Below are 17,393 nucleotides of genomic sequence, written 5' to 3'. Positions count from 1 at the left end.
TATTATGTAATAATTTTAAAATTTATTACATAATATGAATGGTAATATAATAATTAAATAATATTATATAATATTACTTAGCTATAACATATTTGAAATTTACTAAAATTTAATTTATTACATTATCCTATATAATCAATAGTACGAGTTACAATCCCTTCGTGTTCCTACCTACCCGAAGTAATATCTCTATATGCATGTATATATTCCCCGCCTATCCATATTTCTATATCTTCATATACCTACCTAATATTTCATATTCCTACCATATTTCTATTTACCTAACGCGTTATTCCTGCCCACCCGAATTTATTAGTTTATTTCGAGGTTTACTTAGTTTTATTATTATTAGTTTATTTTATCAATATTAATTAGTCGCGACCGCGATACCCGAAATTAAAGAAGTAAAGATTTTTAAAGGGAGTTTAAAAGATTTTAAGTTTGCGATTAATTGAGATTAAGCTGGAGACGTCTTTCCGTCTCCAATTACGCGTACACATATGTAAAAAATATTACCCTCCCTGTATGCACATTATACACTAAATTGGTGGTGTTCAACACCAACCTACCTTGTGTAGATCTTCTCTCCTTTGACCAGTTTGACCATACCATTTCATGGCCAAATCCATTCTGGCAAAGCCAGAAACAAGAAGGAATACACCTTCCGTTGCCGCCTAATCATAGACGGCAGATGAGCGTAATGATTTTACGCTTTTTCCCACGATGCGCGAAACACGACCGCGTCGCGAGAAGGGCCATTTGTAACAAAATTAAATTAAGTAATTTTAAAATTACTAGCGTTCAAAATCTACTTATTATCGTATAAACCATAATTTACGCAAGTGATCATTTTCTCGATTAAAAACACAAATAATTTTAATTAGTTATAGAAGCTCTGTTAATTTGGAAAAAAAAAACCTTTTAATCAACCGCGTATATAATCATTTTACGAATAATAGAAACTTTAATTTAAATCTGATATAAGCATGCAGGACTTAAATAAAAATGCAAAATGGTAATAAATAACAATATTGACTAACGCAAACTGAAAAAATCTAAGGCCCATTTTTTTCGATATCGTTTCGCATATCGAGTCTCACCTCAAAAGGGTGAGAAATAAAGAATTAATGACGTGAGATCCGAAAGAGATAATCAAGTTTCTGCACAATATTGAGCTAATGTGAATACTTCATGCACTCGAGCAAACAATTTGAATTTTGATAGCTACATCTTATTACGATAATTATACTACTACTTAAAAATCAAGTATTTATATTAACGCGAAATTAAGTAATCAAGTTTAAAATAATTGTTACAAAAAATTTTCTGTTTCGCAAAACATCATTTATTAGATCTCACGTCATATCGCTTTTTAACTAGTATGAAAACCAGTTATCAATACATATGAATAGATCGTGAAAGCTTAGGCTAAAATTGGTGCGTTATAGGAACAGATAATTTTAAATGATGATCGTGAACACACACAATTTTGTTAAATAGATTACGTAAAAAATATATTAAATAGATTGTATATACATAACAATAAATGATTTAAATAATGCAAGGTACTTTTTATATTCAATCGTGATATATGCAGGCTAAAAGCATCTCTAAGCGTATATATTGCAATCTTGCACCAATTTATGTAACACTTAATCCTGAAAAATATTTGGGATGGAATTTACAATGACAAAATGTACGATAAATCAATTTATGTGATTTATCCAGGATTAAATGTTAAATCCTAATCTGACCCAGTCATTCCATTTTAAGACAACAAATCTATGAAACGTAATATATGTAATAATTTATTGTGATAACTTGACTCTGCAATATATTTGACGTAATTGTCATAAATTCGTTACCTTAATCATAAAATTTTAATCATCACTCACCGACCGATGCGCAACAGCGGAATTATTCTGCAACGTCGCTACGATGATTCTGTAACAAACAAATGTAGAATCCGAATTAAAGCAGGGTACAAGAGAGAAAGAGAGAGAGAGAGAGAGAGAGAGAGAGAGAGAGAGAGACAGTCAATATTTCAAAAAATGATTACTATATAAACACTAAATTTTATATTATTGTTTATTAAGCAAATTTAATGAAATAATCTTGTAATTTCTTAAGAATACTCTATCCATTGAACATAAGCTTCTATAGAATTTCTAAAATAATACTCTTTTTCTGTAACTTTATTTTCTGAATAACTATCCGGTTAAAAAGTAAATGACCCATCCGTGTAAGATATAATATACGTATATGTATAAATAAATTATATTTACCGCATGTTGTTCCGCCGGCGCCTGATGCCTCTTCCAGGCCTTCACCTCCTCTCAGGCTGCTCGGGATGTCACTCGTGTTCCCTCGATGCGAAGATGATGCTCCTTCCCGCGCGGATATTTTCTGTAACATAAAAATAATCGAATCGATTAAATACGTGTCACGCGCATCGAACATCTTATTCGTTATTCAGATTAATATTATATTTTAAATTACTTCTTCGAAAAAGGTTTCTACGTTAGAATCAACTTGAATCAAATTTTTCAAAATATTTTTTTTACTAATTTAAATTCCGAAACACGGTTTAATGTAGGAACTGAATAAGCACAAAGAGGGATTCTATAATAATCTTTAAAAAAAATGAAAAGTAACACTTACCAGAAGTGTTGGTACGCCGATGCCCGATGCCTATCCTAGGCCTCCTCCTCCTCTCAGGCTGCTCGGGATGTCAGCTTCGCAGGATTCCCTCGCTGATCCGATGTCATCTTCTGCGTCGTTATTTTCTGAAACATTCAAATGAACGATTCGATTAAGTAACTTTGTAAGCGTAAGCGTTGACGCGCGACGGACCGTATGAGCGAGCGAACGGTATGAATGTCCCGCGGCGCGGCGGGGGGACACGCGACGGACCGTATGAGCGAGCGAACGGTATGAATGTCCCGCGGCGCGGCGGGGGGACACGCGACGGACCGTATGAGCGAGCGAACGGTATGAATGTCCCGCGGCGCGGCGGGGGGACACGCGACGGACCGTATGAGCGAGCGAACGGTATGAATGTCCCGCGGCGCGGCGGGGGGACACGCGACGGACCGTATGAGCGAGCGAACGGTATGAATGTCCCGCGGCGCGGCGGGGGGACACGCGGCGGACCGTATGAGCGAGCGAACGGTATGAATGTCCCGCGGCGCGGCGGGGGGACACGCGGCGGACCGTATGAGCGAGCGAACGGTATGAATGTCCCGCGGCGCGGCGGGGGGACACGCGGCGGACCGTATGAGCGAGCGAACGGTATGAATGTCCCGCGGCGCGGCGGGGGGACACGCGGCGGACCGTATGAGCGAGCGAACGGTATGAATGTCCCGCGGCGCGGCGGGGGGACACGCGGCGGACCGTATGAGCGAGCGAACGGTATGAATGTCCCGCGGCGCGGCGGGGGGACACGCGGCGGACCGTATGAGCGAGCGAACGGTATGAATGTCCCGCGGCGCGGCGGGGGGACACGCGGCGGACCGTATGAGCGAGCGAACGGTATGAATGTCCCGCGGCGCGGCGGGGGGACACGCGGCGGACCGTATGAGCGAGCGAACGGTATGAATGTCCCGCGGCGCGGCGGGGGGACACGCGGCGGACCGTATGAGCGAGCGAACGGTATGAATGTCCCGCGGCGCGGCGGGGGGACACGCGGCGGACCGTATGAGCGAGCGAACGGTATGAATGTCCCGCGGCGCGGCGGGGGGACACGCGGCGGACCGTATGAGCGAGCGAACGGTATGAATGTCCCGCGGCGCGGCGGGGGGACACGCGGCGGACCGTATGAGCGAGCGAACGGTATGAATGTCCCGCGGCGCGGCGGGGGGACACGCGGCGGACCGTATGAGCGAGCGAACGGTATGAATGTCCCGCGGCGCGGCGGGGGGACACGCGGACGGACCGTATGAGCGAGCGAACGGTATGAATGTCCCGCGGCGCGGCGGGGGACACGCGGACGGACCGTATGAGCGAGCGAACGGTATGAATGTCCCGCGGCGCGGCGGGGGGACACGCGGACGGACCGTATGAGCGAGCGAACGGTATGAATGTCCCGCGGCGCGGCGGGGGGACACGCGACGGACCGTATGAGCGAGCGAACGGTATGAATGTCCCGCGGCGCGGCGGGGGGACACGCGACGGACCGTATGAGCGAGCGAACGGTATGAATGTCCCGCGGCGCGGCGGGGGGACACGCGACGGACCGTATGAGCGAGCGAACGGTATGAATGTCCCGCGGCGCGGCGGGGGGACACGCGACGGACCGTATGAGCGAGCGAACGGTATGAATGTCCCGCGGCGCGGCGGGGGGACACGCGACGGACCGTATGAGCGAGCGAACGGTATGAATGTCCCGCGGCGCGGCGGGGGGACACGCGACGGACCGTATGAGCGAGCGAACGGTATGAATGTCCCGCGGCGCGGCGGGGGGACACGCGACGGACCGTATGAGCGAGCGAACGGTATGAATGTCCCGCGGCGCGGCGGGGGGACACGCGACGGACCGTATGAGCGAGCGAACGGTATGAATGTCCCGCGGCGCGGCGGGGGGACACGCGACGGACCGTATGAGCGAGCGAACGGTATGAATGTCCCGCGGCGCGGCGGGGGGACACGCGACGGACCGTATGAGCGAGCGAACGGTATGAATGTCCCGCGGCGCGGCGGGGGGACACGCGACGGACCGTATGAGCGAGCGAACGGTATGAATGTCCCGCGGCGCGGCGGGGGGACACGCGACGGACCGTACGAGCGAGCGAACGGTATGAATGTCCCGCGGCGCGGCGGGGGGACACGCGACGGACCGTACTGAGCGAGCGAACGGTATGAATGTCCCGCGGCGCGGCGGGGGGACACGCGACGGACCGTACTGAGCGAGCGAACGGTATGAATGTCCCGCGGCGCGGCGGGGGGACACGCGACGGACCGTACTGAGCGAGCGAACGGTATGAATGTCCCGCGGCGCGGCGGGGGGACACGCGACGGACCGTACGAGCGAGCGAACGGTATGAATGTCCCGCGGCGCGGCGGGGGGACACGCGACGGACCGTACGAGCGAGCGAACGGTATGAATGTCCCGCGGCGCGGCGGGGGGACACGCGACGGACCGTACGAGCGAGCGAACGGTATGAATGTCCCGCGGCGCGGCGGGGGGACACGCGACGGACCGTACGAGCGAGCGAACGGTATGAATGTCCCGCGGCGCGGCGGGGGGACACGCGACGGACCGTACGAGCGAGCGAACGGTATGAATGTCCCGCGGCGCGGCGGGGGGACACGCGACGGACCGTACGAGCGAGCGAACGGTATGAATGTCCCGCGGCGCGGCGGGGGGACACGCGACGGACCGTACGAGCGAGCGAACGGTATGAATGTCCCGCGGCGCGGCGGGGGGACACGCGACGGACCGTACGAGCGAGCGAACGGTATGAATGTCCCGCGGCGCGGCGGGGGGACACGCGACGGACCGTACGAGCGAGCGAACGGTATGAATGTCCCGCGGCGCGGCGGGGGGACACGCGACGGACCGTACGAGCGAGCGAACGGTATGAATGTCCCGCGGCGCGGCGGGGGGACACGCGACGGACCGTACGAGCGAGCGAACGGTATGAATGTCCCGCGGCGCGGCGGGGGGACACGCGACGGACCGTACGAGCGAGCGAACGGTATGAATGTCCCGCGGCGCGGCGGGGGGACACGCGACGGACCGTACGAGCGAGCGAACGGTATGAATGTCCCGCGGCGCGGCGGGGGGACACGCGACGGACCGTACGAGCGAGCGAACGGTATGAATGTCCCGCGGCGCGGCGGGGGGACACGCGACGGACCGTACGAGCGAGCGAACGGTATGAATGTCCCGCGGCGCGGCGGGGGGACACGCGACGGACCGTACGAGCGAGCGAACGGTATGAATGTCCCGCGGCGCGGCGGGGGGACACGCGACGGACCGTACGAGCGAGCGAACGGTATGAATGTCCCGCGGCGCGGCGGGGGGACACGCGACGGACCGTACGAGCGAGCGAACGGTATGAATGTCCCGCGGCGCGGCGGGGGGACACGCGACGGACCGTACGAGCGAGCGAACGGTATGAATGTCCCGCGGCGCGGCGGGGGGACACGCGACGGACCGTACGAGCGAGCGAACGGTATGAATGTCCCGCGGCGCGGCGGGGGGACACGCGACGGACCGTACGAGCGAGCGAACGGTATGAATGTCCCGCGGCGCGGCGGGGGGACACGCGACGGACCGTACGAGCGAGCGAACGGTATGAATGTCCCGCGGCGCGGCGGGGGGACACGCGACGGACCGTACGAGCGAGCGAACGGTATGAATGTCCCGCGGCGCGGCGGGGGGACACGCGACGGACCGTACGAGCGAGCGAAGCGTATAAATGTCCCGCGGCGCGCGGGAGGGACACGCGACGGACCGTACGAGCGAGCGAACGGTGTAAATGTCCCGCGGCGCGGCGGAGGGGACACGCGACGGACCGTACGAGCGAGCGAAGCGGTATAATGTCCCGCGGCGCGGCGGAGGGACACGCGACGGACCGTACGAGCGAGCGAAGCGTGTAAATGTCCCGCGGCGCGGCGGAGGGACACGCGACGGACCGTACGAGCGAGCGAAGCGTGTATAATGTCCCGCGGCGCGCGGAGGGACACGCGACGGACCGTACGAGCGAGCGAAGCGTGTAAATGTCCCGCGGCGCGGCGGAGGGACACGCGACGGACCGTACGAGCGAGCGAAGCGTGTAAATGTCCCGCGGCGCGGCGGAGGGACACGCGACGGACCGTACGAGCGAGCGAAGGCGTGTAAATGTCCCGCGGCGCGGCGGAGGGACACGCGACGGACCGTACGAGCGAGCGAGGCGTGTAAATGTCCCGCGGCGCGGCGGAGGGACACGCGACGGACCGTACGAGCGAGCGAGGCGTGTAAATGTCCCGCGGCGCGGCGGAGGGACACGCGACGGACCGTACGAGCGAGCGAGGCGTGTAAATGTCCCGCGGCGCGGCGGAGGGACACGCGACGGACCGTACGAGCGAGCGAGGCGTGTAAATGTCCCGCGGCGCGGCGGAGGGACACGCGAACGGACCGTACGAGCGAGCGAGGCGTGTAAATGTCCCGCGGCGCGGCGGAGGGACACGCGACGGACCGTACGAGCGAGCGAGGCGTGTAAATGTCCCGCGGCGCGGCGGAGGGACACGCGACGGACCGTACGAGCGAGCGAGGCGTGTAAATGTCCCGCGGCGCGGCGGAGGGACACGCGACGGACCGTACGAGCGAGCGAGGCGTGTAAATGTCCCGCGGCGCGGCGGAGGGACACGCGACGGACCGTACGAGCGAGCGAGGCGTGTAAATGTCCCGCGGCGCGGCGGAGGGACACGCGACGGACCGTACGAGCGAGCGAGGCGTGTAAATGTCCCGCGGCGCGGCGGAGGGACACGCGACGGACCGTACGAGCGAGCGAGGCGTGTAAATGTCCCGCGGCGCGGCGGAGGGACACGCGACGGACCGTACGAGCGAGCGAGGCGTGTAAATGTCCCGCGGCGCGGCGGAGGGACACGCGACGGACCGTACGAGCGAGCGAGGCGTGTAAATGTCCCGCGGCGCGGCGGAGGGACACGCGACGGACCGTACGAGCGAGCGAGGCGTGTAAATGTCCCGCGGCGCGGCGGAGGGACACGCGACGGACCGTACGAGCGAGCGAGGCGTGTAAATGTCCCGCGGCGCGGCGGAGGGACACGCGACGGACCGTACGAGCGAGCGAGGCGTGTAAATGTCCCGCGGCGCGGCGGAGGGACACGCGACGGACCGTACGAGCGAGCGAGGCGTGTAAATGTCCCGCGGCGCGGCGGAGGGACACGCGACGGACCGTACGAGCGAGCGAGGCGTGTAAATGTCCCGCGGCGCGGCGGAGGGACACGCGACGGACCGTACGAGCGAGCGAGGCGTGTAAATGTCCCGCGGCGCGGCGGAGGGACACGCGACGGACCGTACGAGCGAGCGAGGCGTGTAAATGTCCCGCGGCGCGGCGGAGGGACACGCGACGGACCGTACGAGCGAGCGAGGCGTGTAAATGTCCCGCGGCGCGGCGGAGGGACACGCGACGGACCGTACGAGCGAGCGAGGCGTGTAAATGTCCCGCGGCGCGGCGGAGGGACACGCGACGGACCGTACGAGCGAGCGAGGCGTGTAAATGTCCCGCGGCGCGGCGGAGGGACACGCGACGGACCGTACGAGCGAGCGAGGCGTGTAAATGTCCCGCGGCGCGGCGGAGGGACACGCGACGGACCGTACGAGCGAGCGAGGCGTGTAAATGTCCCGCGGCGCGGCGGAGGGACACGCGACGGACCGTACGAGCGAGCGAGGCGTGTAAATGTCCCGCGGCGCGGCGGAGGGACACGCGACGGACCGTACGAGCGAGCGAGGCGTGTAAATGTCCCGCGGCGCGGCGGAGGGACACGCGACGGACCGTACGAGCGAGCGAGGCGTGTAAATGTCCCGCGGCGCGGCGGAGGGACACGCGACGGACCGTACGAGCGAGCGAGGCGTGTAAATGTCCCGCGGCGCGGCGGAGGGACACGCGACGGACCGTACGAGCGAGCGAGGCGTGTAAATGTCCCGCGGCGCGGCGGAGGGACACGCGACGGACCGTACGAGCGAGCGAGGCGTGTAAATGTCCCGCGGCGCGGCGGAGGGACACGCGACGGACCGTACGAGCGAGCGAGGCGTGTAAATGTCCCGCGGCGCGGCGGAGGGACACGCGACGGACCGTACGAGCGAGCGAGGCGTGTAAATGTCCCGCGGCGCGGCGGAGGGACACGCGACGGACCGTACGAGCGAGCGAGGCGTGTAAATGTCCCGCGGCGCGGCGGAGGGACACGCGACGGACCGTACGAGCGAGCGAGGCGTATAATGTCCCGCGGCGCGGCGGAGGGACACGCGACGGACCGTACGAGCGAGCGAGGCGTGTAAATGTCCCGCGGCGGCGGCGGAGGGACACGCGACGGACCGTACGAGCGAGCGAGGCGTGTAAATGTCCCGCGGCGCGGCGGAGGGACACGCGACGGACCGTACGAGCGAGCGAGGCGTGTAAATGTCCCGCGGCGCGGCGGAGGGACACGCGACGGACCGTACGAGCGAGCGAAGCGTATAAATGTCCCGCGGCGGCGCGGAGGGACACGCGACGGACCGTACGAGCGAGCGAAGCGTATAAATGTCCCGCGGCGGCGCGGAGGGACACGCGACGGACCGTACGAGCGAGCGAAGCGTATAAATGTCCCGCGGCGGCGCGGAGGGACACGCGACGGACCGTACGAGCGAGCGAAGCGTATAAATGTCCCGCGGCGGCGCGGAGGGACACGCGACGGACCGTACGAGCGAGCGAAGCGTATAAATGTCCCGCGGCGGCGCGGAGGGACACGCGACGGACCGTACGAGCGAGCGAAGCGTATAAATGTCCCGCGGCGGCGCGGAGGGACACGCGACGGACCGTACGAGCGAGCGAAGCGTATAAATGTCCCGCGGCGGCGCGGAGGGACACTCGACGGACCGTATAAGGGAGCGAAGCGTACGATAGTCCTCGCGGCGCGGAAAGACCCGCGACGGACCGTATAAGGGAGCGAAGCGTACGATAGTCTCGCGGCGCGGAGAGACCCGCGACGGACCGTATAAGCGAAACGTAATGTCTCGCGGCGGCAGACAACGCGACGGGAGCGCCGGACCCCATTGTACCCTTCACTCCCAGCGAACTGGGAGGAGGGTACGGTGTGCTCGTAGACCCTGTACCTCCCCACCGGGCCCTCCCTTCGGTAAAGCCGAAGGTACTGCCCCAGTGGATCGTTGATACAGGGAGCCCTCTCACCACGGCAAGGTGGCACACCACGAGAGGGACATTTTTTACACGCTTAACTTTATCCGTTGTCCTACCTACCCGTATTACAATTTAGTATTTGTTAATCCATACCTCAAAGTGATCACTTGAGATTTGGGAAACGTAGAATTGAGAGTTTTAACGTGCGCGATTGGAATTTAATTGGGGATGGGGATTTCCAATCTCGCACATATGCGAGAAAATATAAAGAAAATAGTCCTACTTTGGGCAAATAAACAGATCAAATTATTTTGTATGTTAACTACTTTACAAACCTTCAATTCTGGTCATTAATATAGACCTTACCTTATGAGATGTTCCGTCGTTTCTTCTGACCAAGATTGAACTCACCTATTGAGTTGTTACTGGCCAAATCCATTTTGGTTGTATTTTTATCCATTTTTGTTGTATTTTGTTTTTTACATTATAGTTGTCTCTAAATGATTTCGATTAATCGTACCTGCCGATAGAATTTACACCACTATTAACCCTCTAAAGCTCTATCTTTCAAAACCTTATAAGTCTTAAAGAATTACGATCCCGTTATTACCATGTTCAAGAAAGGATAACTGACTCAATAATTTGGCCAGATTAAGGCCCCTCTGCCGAGTGATACGCTGGTTAGCAATCAACGCAGAAAAGAATTATCTTTATGGTAACGGGCGACCTGAGTCTTGCTTCTTACCACTCTCCTTGAGATCAATCTGCGAAGGAAAGTTAAACGATTCGTCAAATATCGGCGGCCCCGCTGCAGGAGGAAACGAATCCCTTATCTTCCGGGCTGCTTCCGATAGTAGTGATTTCGGCAGCGAGTCAATAACATTTACCGTTTCTTAACAATACAATTATACAATCAGTCAGGAAGAAAAGAGCAATTGAGCCGCAGCAGGATGTAAGTGTTGAAAACTATATTATAAATAATTGGCAAACGTTTCGGCCCTTCATGGGACCATCTTCAGTGTCGGTACATATTCTTAAAACTAACGCGACAGAACTTAACGTAACTAATCCGCAACAGTGTTGATTGCAAAGAGGACCACTGCAAAGATAGTGATATATATGTGAAAAAAATTACAAAAGGTATTATAGAGAGAGTATCAAAGACGTACATTAGGAATATGTTTCCTTATATTGCGGAGTCATTTCGATGCTGATGTGTTACAATAGAGTTAAACCGACAAATTACTCAGCGACGAGAAATCGGGCTCGTATATATATACAAAAAGAAGGAGCGGGAGGGAAAAACGGAAAGGAAGGGGAAGTACGAAATTACCTGCTTGATATAACATATGTAACGATAATTTTAGCAAAACGGTAAACCTAGCTAGTGTACGAGTTAAATTTGTTTTTATAATCGACGAAAATCAAACGAGGAAATATTTCTTTCCGGTCTTAAGATAATTTATTTAGAAATAGAACTATAAAATTAGAAAGCAAAGTAATTACTTCAAAACAACTTACTCTCGTTGGCATTTTTCAAATTCGCATCAAGAATCTATCAGTGCTCCTGTAACTTGCATTAAATGTCATAAACCTTCCTCTTTTCAAGGCAGTTGTAATTTCACTTCCACGTGCGTAATCCACTTTCACGAAACCGGTATTTTGGTGCGCGACGCTTGATCTACCGAGATCGCGGCGAGCCGCCGGGAAGGTCGAAATTATAAAACGAATCGGCCAATTAAAGTCGGCCGCGAATATCTAAAGCCGATTGTTTTATGGGATTATATTCTCTTTGTTCGGGCTCTCAAGGCTCATAGTGCGCTAGTGGACGTGCTGCAGGTGCGAAGCAGTCTCATGTGTTACGGTGCGCCGAGCTAGGGACGAAGAAGGCGGAAAAAAGGAAGTGGAGGGACCCTCGGTGGAATTTCTTTAGCCAACTTTGCGAAACGGTGAGTCAAGTAGCGAGATAAAGTTTAATGGATCTTCTCGGGGTCGAACTTTTGATGTACGGACGAACGAGAGAACGCATTCAAGCAGTACGTGAGCTTCATCGTAACTTTGAACAGTGCTCGCGTTAAAACGCTTCCGAGCCTGATCATTTCTTTACGTCTGCCTGTCGTGCCTGCGAGGAAAACGTGCTGGTTCGCGACGTTGTTTCACTTCATCTCAAGTAAATTTAAGCGAGATAAGTGTTATTCAAACGAGATAAGTAATTCCCGATCCCGTTTGTTTGAGATATAAATTACAAGCTACAAAATATGATGTTATTGATTGAGGTAAATGGAACTACGAATTTTTTTCAATCTTAATATCTCTTATAACAAGTTTTTTTCTAAATTGCGATTTTATTAATAGATTATTAAGAAACATAATAAAAAAATAAATTAATAACGTAACAAATAAATTAATGTTAATTACAAATTTAAAAATGTGTTATTAAAAAAGTTAAAAAATTATAAAACAGTTAAATACACCATAAATTATTTTACAGATTTTAGGATTTTTGACTTTTAATCGCATATTAAATTCTTTTATTATAGAGAATTATGATACTGTATTATTATTCATAGTATTGCAACCTTGTTCAATCGAGCATCTCGGTCGCTATTCGGACAATCGAATTTGCCGGATACCGATACCACGACATATCGATCGGCCAACAAACGAATTTACCGAACATTTGCCTGCTAATTCACCTATGCATGCCACATAATCCGGTTACGTCGCTGGCACCGCAGGAATGCGCGGATACTCAGCTGTGTAGCTAATAGTACTGTAAAGTTTAAAACATTGAATTTTCTAAAAAAATGTTTTCGTAAAGGAGTTTTAATGCCCTTTCCCGTACTACTTATTTACTAATGAAAAGAAAAAAGATTGTCGATGACCATAATTCTCGTGACTTGACTAGTTATCGAAGGTTGAATTGTTTCAGGAAAATATATATGCGACGGGGATTCGGATTCGCGTTCGAGATACGCTGCGCCGCCATCTAATGCAGATTGACGACTTCCAGAATGGGCGCCTCAATGGGAGAGCCAGCCCATTTAATATTGGTACTTGCTTAATCATTCACTGCCCATATCACGACTATCGATCGTTCATATTCCGATTACGCGTGGAGAAGCTTGTTGGATACCAAAGTGTACATCAGCCGAAGATCAAACGGATCTTTTTATAAAAATCGTGTACTGTGAACGTAGATAGTGAAAAGGCGTCTTATAGCCGAAATGATATGCCTTTTCCAAATGAATCGAACTTGATCCATATTATCTCTGCGCGTTCAATGCCGAACGTTTCAAGTCTTCATTTGTGTTAAGCCATACTATATTTTATCTCGACGGGAACATACAATTACATACAGTTAGGAAATTTAGGTGTAAGACGACACGTTCGACGCTAAATGCGCCTGATATTAAGTGCAAGTCGATCATTTGTGACTTTGCGATTAGAAGGAATAGATAGCAACAAAAATCTGACTTGATGCAAGATGCGCTACGACGAATATGCATTCTATGTGTTTTATATATATAACTCGTATATTTTTTAATTTTTTATATATTTCCGCATTAGGGTACTACCGTACTAAACTAATAATAATACTACTGTTTTAAACGAAGTTTCTACGATAGAACGCAGTAAACATGCGAGCAGTCTTTCGTCGAACGAGAGAGATTCTCACACGAAGATCTTTGGTCTCCAGCATACTCTCCGACACGATAACTTCCGCCATTTGACAATTTCTCTCTCTACATAATCAAAATATGTCGCGTTTTTTTTAATCCTCTCTTGAAACAATGTACAACTCTTTATTTATTGTTACGTTCTGCGTTATTTTAATGCAATATGTTAGCATTATGTATTATTATATATTATATAACTGGCGCGGAAAGACAAAAAAATATAAACGACATATAAATGCCGATTAAGTATATTATATGTATGTTTAGCATTTATACTTTGGAAAGAAGGGTTATATTGCTTTGCGCGTGACGCGCAAGCTTTTCGACGAAGAGATTCTGGCACTTACGCCAATTTTTAGTTTTATTTCTATGCGCGCGAAGATAATATTAAATAGTAGCTGTATAATAAGACGCGAGTAAAAACTGTTTTTTCCGGTGGAAATAACGAGACGAGCGAGGAGCGATAGCGGGAGGAATAGAAATAAAGAGTTTAAATCAACGATACTTTTTTAAACGTAGCACATGTTGGATGCGAGACGAATCAAATACGATTCTGTATTTTTGAACGTTTAAATGTTAAAACACAATTTTCGACATCGATAACAGGATCCTAGCTTTAGGTATTAGCTAACGGCGAACGTCGAGGGTCGTTTATCTAAATGTTTCAAACTGAGATTCTTAGTATTATACGTAAAATGCTGAAAGTTTCGTACCTATTGCGATTGTGGCGCGTTCCGTTTTCGCCTGTAAGAACGTATTCTCGTTATAGTTATATCATACTTGTTCACACGTCACATTCATTGCTTTATACAAATTGATTAATTTAATTGACAAATTACGAGGTATCATGAACTAACGTTAAGGTATTTTATACAAAAACATTTAGTCTCAACAAGTAAGTCAATTTCCGGAAGGCATTATTCAACGGGTGATTTATTGTATCAAGTTTACTTTGGCATTGATCAATTATCAATTAATCGGAAATTAATTGTGACAATCGCAAATGTTCCGAACTGAATTGATTTGACAGATTTAATTCGTGTATAGGATATATATTACAATCATATTTCGAAAAAAAAATGACAACAGTTGATTGTGATAATAATCTTATTATCGTGTGCAATATACAATTGGTTTCAAAAACAATTTTGTTTTCTCTAAACATATCTTTAGATTATCTATTACGGTGCAATTTAACCCATTAAAAGCCATAATATAGACGAACATAGTTAAAGCAAAATTGTTTTTATTTTTGGAATACTACACATACGCGACACATACAATCTCTCTCTTTCTCTTTACGCATATATACATACACACGTAATAAGATATAAGGAAATCCAAAAGCTTTTCAACGTGACGAGAATCGGTGTGGTGAAAGCTCCATAACTCATTAACAGTAGACCATACATTTATGTGAGCCTTTTTGCTTCTTTTTACGACTAATGATTTCTTAAAATAATGATCTCTGGTTTTGAATCACCTTCACCCTTACCCTCTATCCCTTTCACATACACACACTCAATGTGTGAGAGAGGGTAAGGGTGGGATAATTCAAAACTAGAGATTATTATTTTAGGAATCATTAGTCGTAAAAAAAGAAGCAAAAAGGCTCACTTAAATGTATGTCCTACTGTTATTGAGTTATGGAGCTTTTCACCACATCAATTCTCGACACGTTGAAAAACTTTTGGATTTCTTTATATTTTATTATACCCATTTATAATGTGTTCCTTTAGATCATTCAAGTTTCGGATTGAAATTAAACATACAAGTGACTTCAAATAATACTATAAGTATAATGAAATACGAGGAGATCCAGAAGTTTCTTACATACACAAGAATCGATGAGAAGAATTCGGGCCTGCATCCAGACAAATCACATTAAACATTTATTTTAAGATAAGAACTTGTCGACATGACTTGCTTAAACTGACTAGTAAAAATTTACGGTTCTCCTTGATGAGCTGGTAACAATTATTTAATTTTTAATTATAACGTAATATTGTTTGTTTGTATTAAAAAATTTACTTCAATGAATGATCAACTTTTCATACGTTCTAAAGTCATAGAGTCAATCACGATTATCAAGATATCAAAATTGAAACAATTTACAAAATAAATAATTTTTATTTTTTATTTTATGTAACTGGATAACGGTAAATCATATATTAATATGAACTTTTTTTTTGTATGATTAATTACTTCTTGGGCTAATAACCTCGAATTGTAAATTCTGTTTACAAGAAATAATACATAATTAGAATTTTATTTTTAGAAAGACGATGTATTTAGAAAGAAAGAATTAGATACCGCAGAATTTAAAGAAAAATTACACAGGCCCACAAAAAAAGAAAAGTTGTCTGCGCCATGGACTAGACCATGGTATTCCCATGTATTTTCGCCTGCTGAAACCGAATATGACCTCAGTTTTGCCCCTACACGTCAGGATTTTTTTCTACAGCCAAAAAAAAGGTGTTTCGTAGGGGCAAAACACCTTGTTTTTGACTGTAGAAAAAAATCCTGACGTGTAGGGGCAAAACTGAGATCATATTCGGTTTCAGCAGGTGAAAATACATGGGAATACCATGGTCTAGTCCATGGTGCAGACAACTTTTCTTTTTTTGTGGGCCTGTGCACAGACTAGACCATGGTGCAGACAAAAGAAAAGTTGTCTGCGCCATGGACTAGACCATGGTATTCCCATGTATTTTCGCCTGCTGAAACCGAATATGACCTCAGTTTTGCCCCTACACGTCAGGATTTTTTCTACAGCCAAAAAAAAGGTGTTTCGTGGGCAAAACATCTTGTTTTTGACTGTAGAAAAAAATCCTGACGTGTAGGGGCAAAACTGAGGTCATATTCGGTTTCAGCAGGCAAAAATACATGGGAATACCATGGTCTAGTCCATGGCGCAGACAACTTTTCTTTTTTTGTGGGCCTGTGTTATTCATCCCGCTGGAACTATTTTATTCATTATACATATACAAAGTATTTCGTAAATAGTGCCTACTAATTATATAGTGCTATTCTTATTAAAATTGAGTCAAAATGTTTTTTTCTATAATGCTTAATGAAGCAGTAATTAGTAAGTAAAGTTATTTCAATCAACCGTCCTTTAGACAAACCTACCTACGTCAATGAGCCGCGCATTTGATAGTATACTTGACGACTTAGCAACGGAGAAAACGCTCACTAAATAAATTATCTTTACTCAATAATTAAGCTGCTCATTAAGCATTATAAAAAAAGATCATGACTTGTTCAGAACTCTTCGATTCAGTCTTTTGTAAGAAATAGCGGTATATAATTAGTGGGTATTATTCAAGAAACATCCTCTATATATACATACAACATACATATACATATATATTACTGCTATTTCTTATTTAAAAAAAAATATATATATATAATTCTTATCCTAAGAGTGGAATCTTTGGCTGTTAATGAGTTAAATGTCGATCTTTTATTGATAAAATATTTTCCATTTTACAAAGTGACAAAACTGTTCTTTATATCATTCGTTTCTCCGAATATTTTGTTACATCCAGATACACCTCAAAAAATCGCGGAATCGATTTTCTTAGATATGCGACGTAATATATACGACGTATACGTAACGTACATAATCTTATATATGTACATAAGATTGCGAAATAATGTAACTCTTGTAAGAAGCCTGATTCGAAATCATACAATCCGACACACACGGTATTTCTCTTCCGTTTTTACATCGACGACAAGCGATAATCGCTGTCTCTGGTCTAAAAGAGTTCAATTTTCCCCTACGCGAAACTATTAATCTTATCGATGATCCTTAGAGAGAAAGTTCGTTTAAACGGCACCTCGAAAGTTGAAGAGTCAACGGGCA

The 17,393-nt window shown here is 49.0% G+C and overlaps 1 long non-coding RNA gene across 1 annotated transcript; it reads right to left on the bottom strand.

Annotated features, from left to right (window-relative positions):
- Positions 1-840: 840 nt before the first annotated feature.
- Positions 841-3,314, bottom strand: LOC139778199 (uncharacterized). Its single transcript, XR_011719514.1, has 3 exons — positions 2,662-3,314; positions 2,286-2,406; positions 841-1,944 (listed from the first exon to the last, which is right to left on the bottom strand). It is a non-coding gene; the product is annotated as an uncharacterized lncRNA (long non-coding RNA).
- Between the last annotated feature and the right edge of the window lie 14,079 nt (positions 3,315-17,393).

This window comes from Temnothorax nylanderi, unplaced genomic scaffold (assembly GCF_030848795.1).
Source record: "Temnothorax nylanderi isolate EJ_2023f unplaced genomic scaffold, tnyl_v1.0 TNYL_tig0175_pilon, whole genome shotgun sequence".
Lineage (NCBI taxonomy): Eukaryota > Metazoa > Arthropoda > Insecta > Hymenoptera > Formicidae > Temnothorax > Temnothorax nylanderi.
The sequence above is the reverse complement of the archived record's forward strand: the minus strand, read 5'-3'. Positions and strand labels throughout refer to the sequence as shown.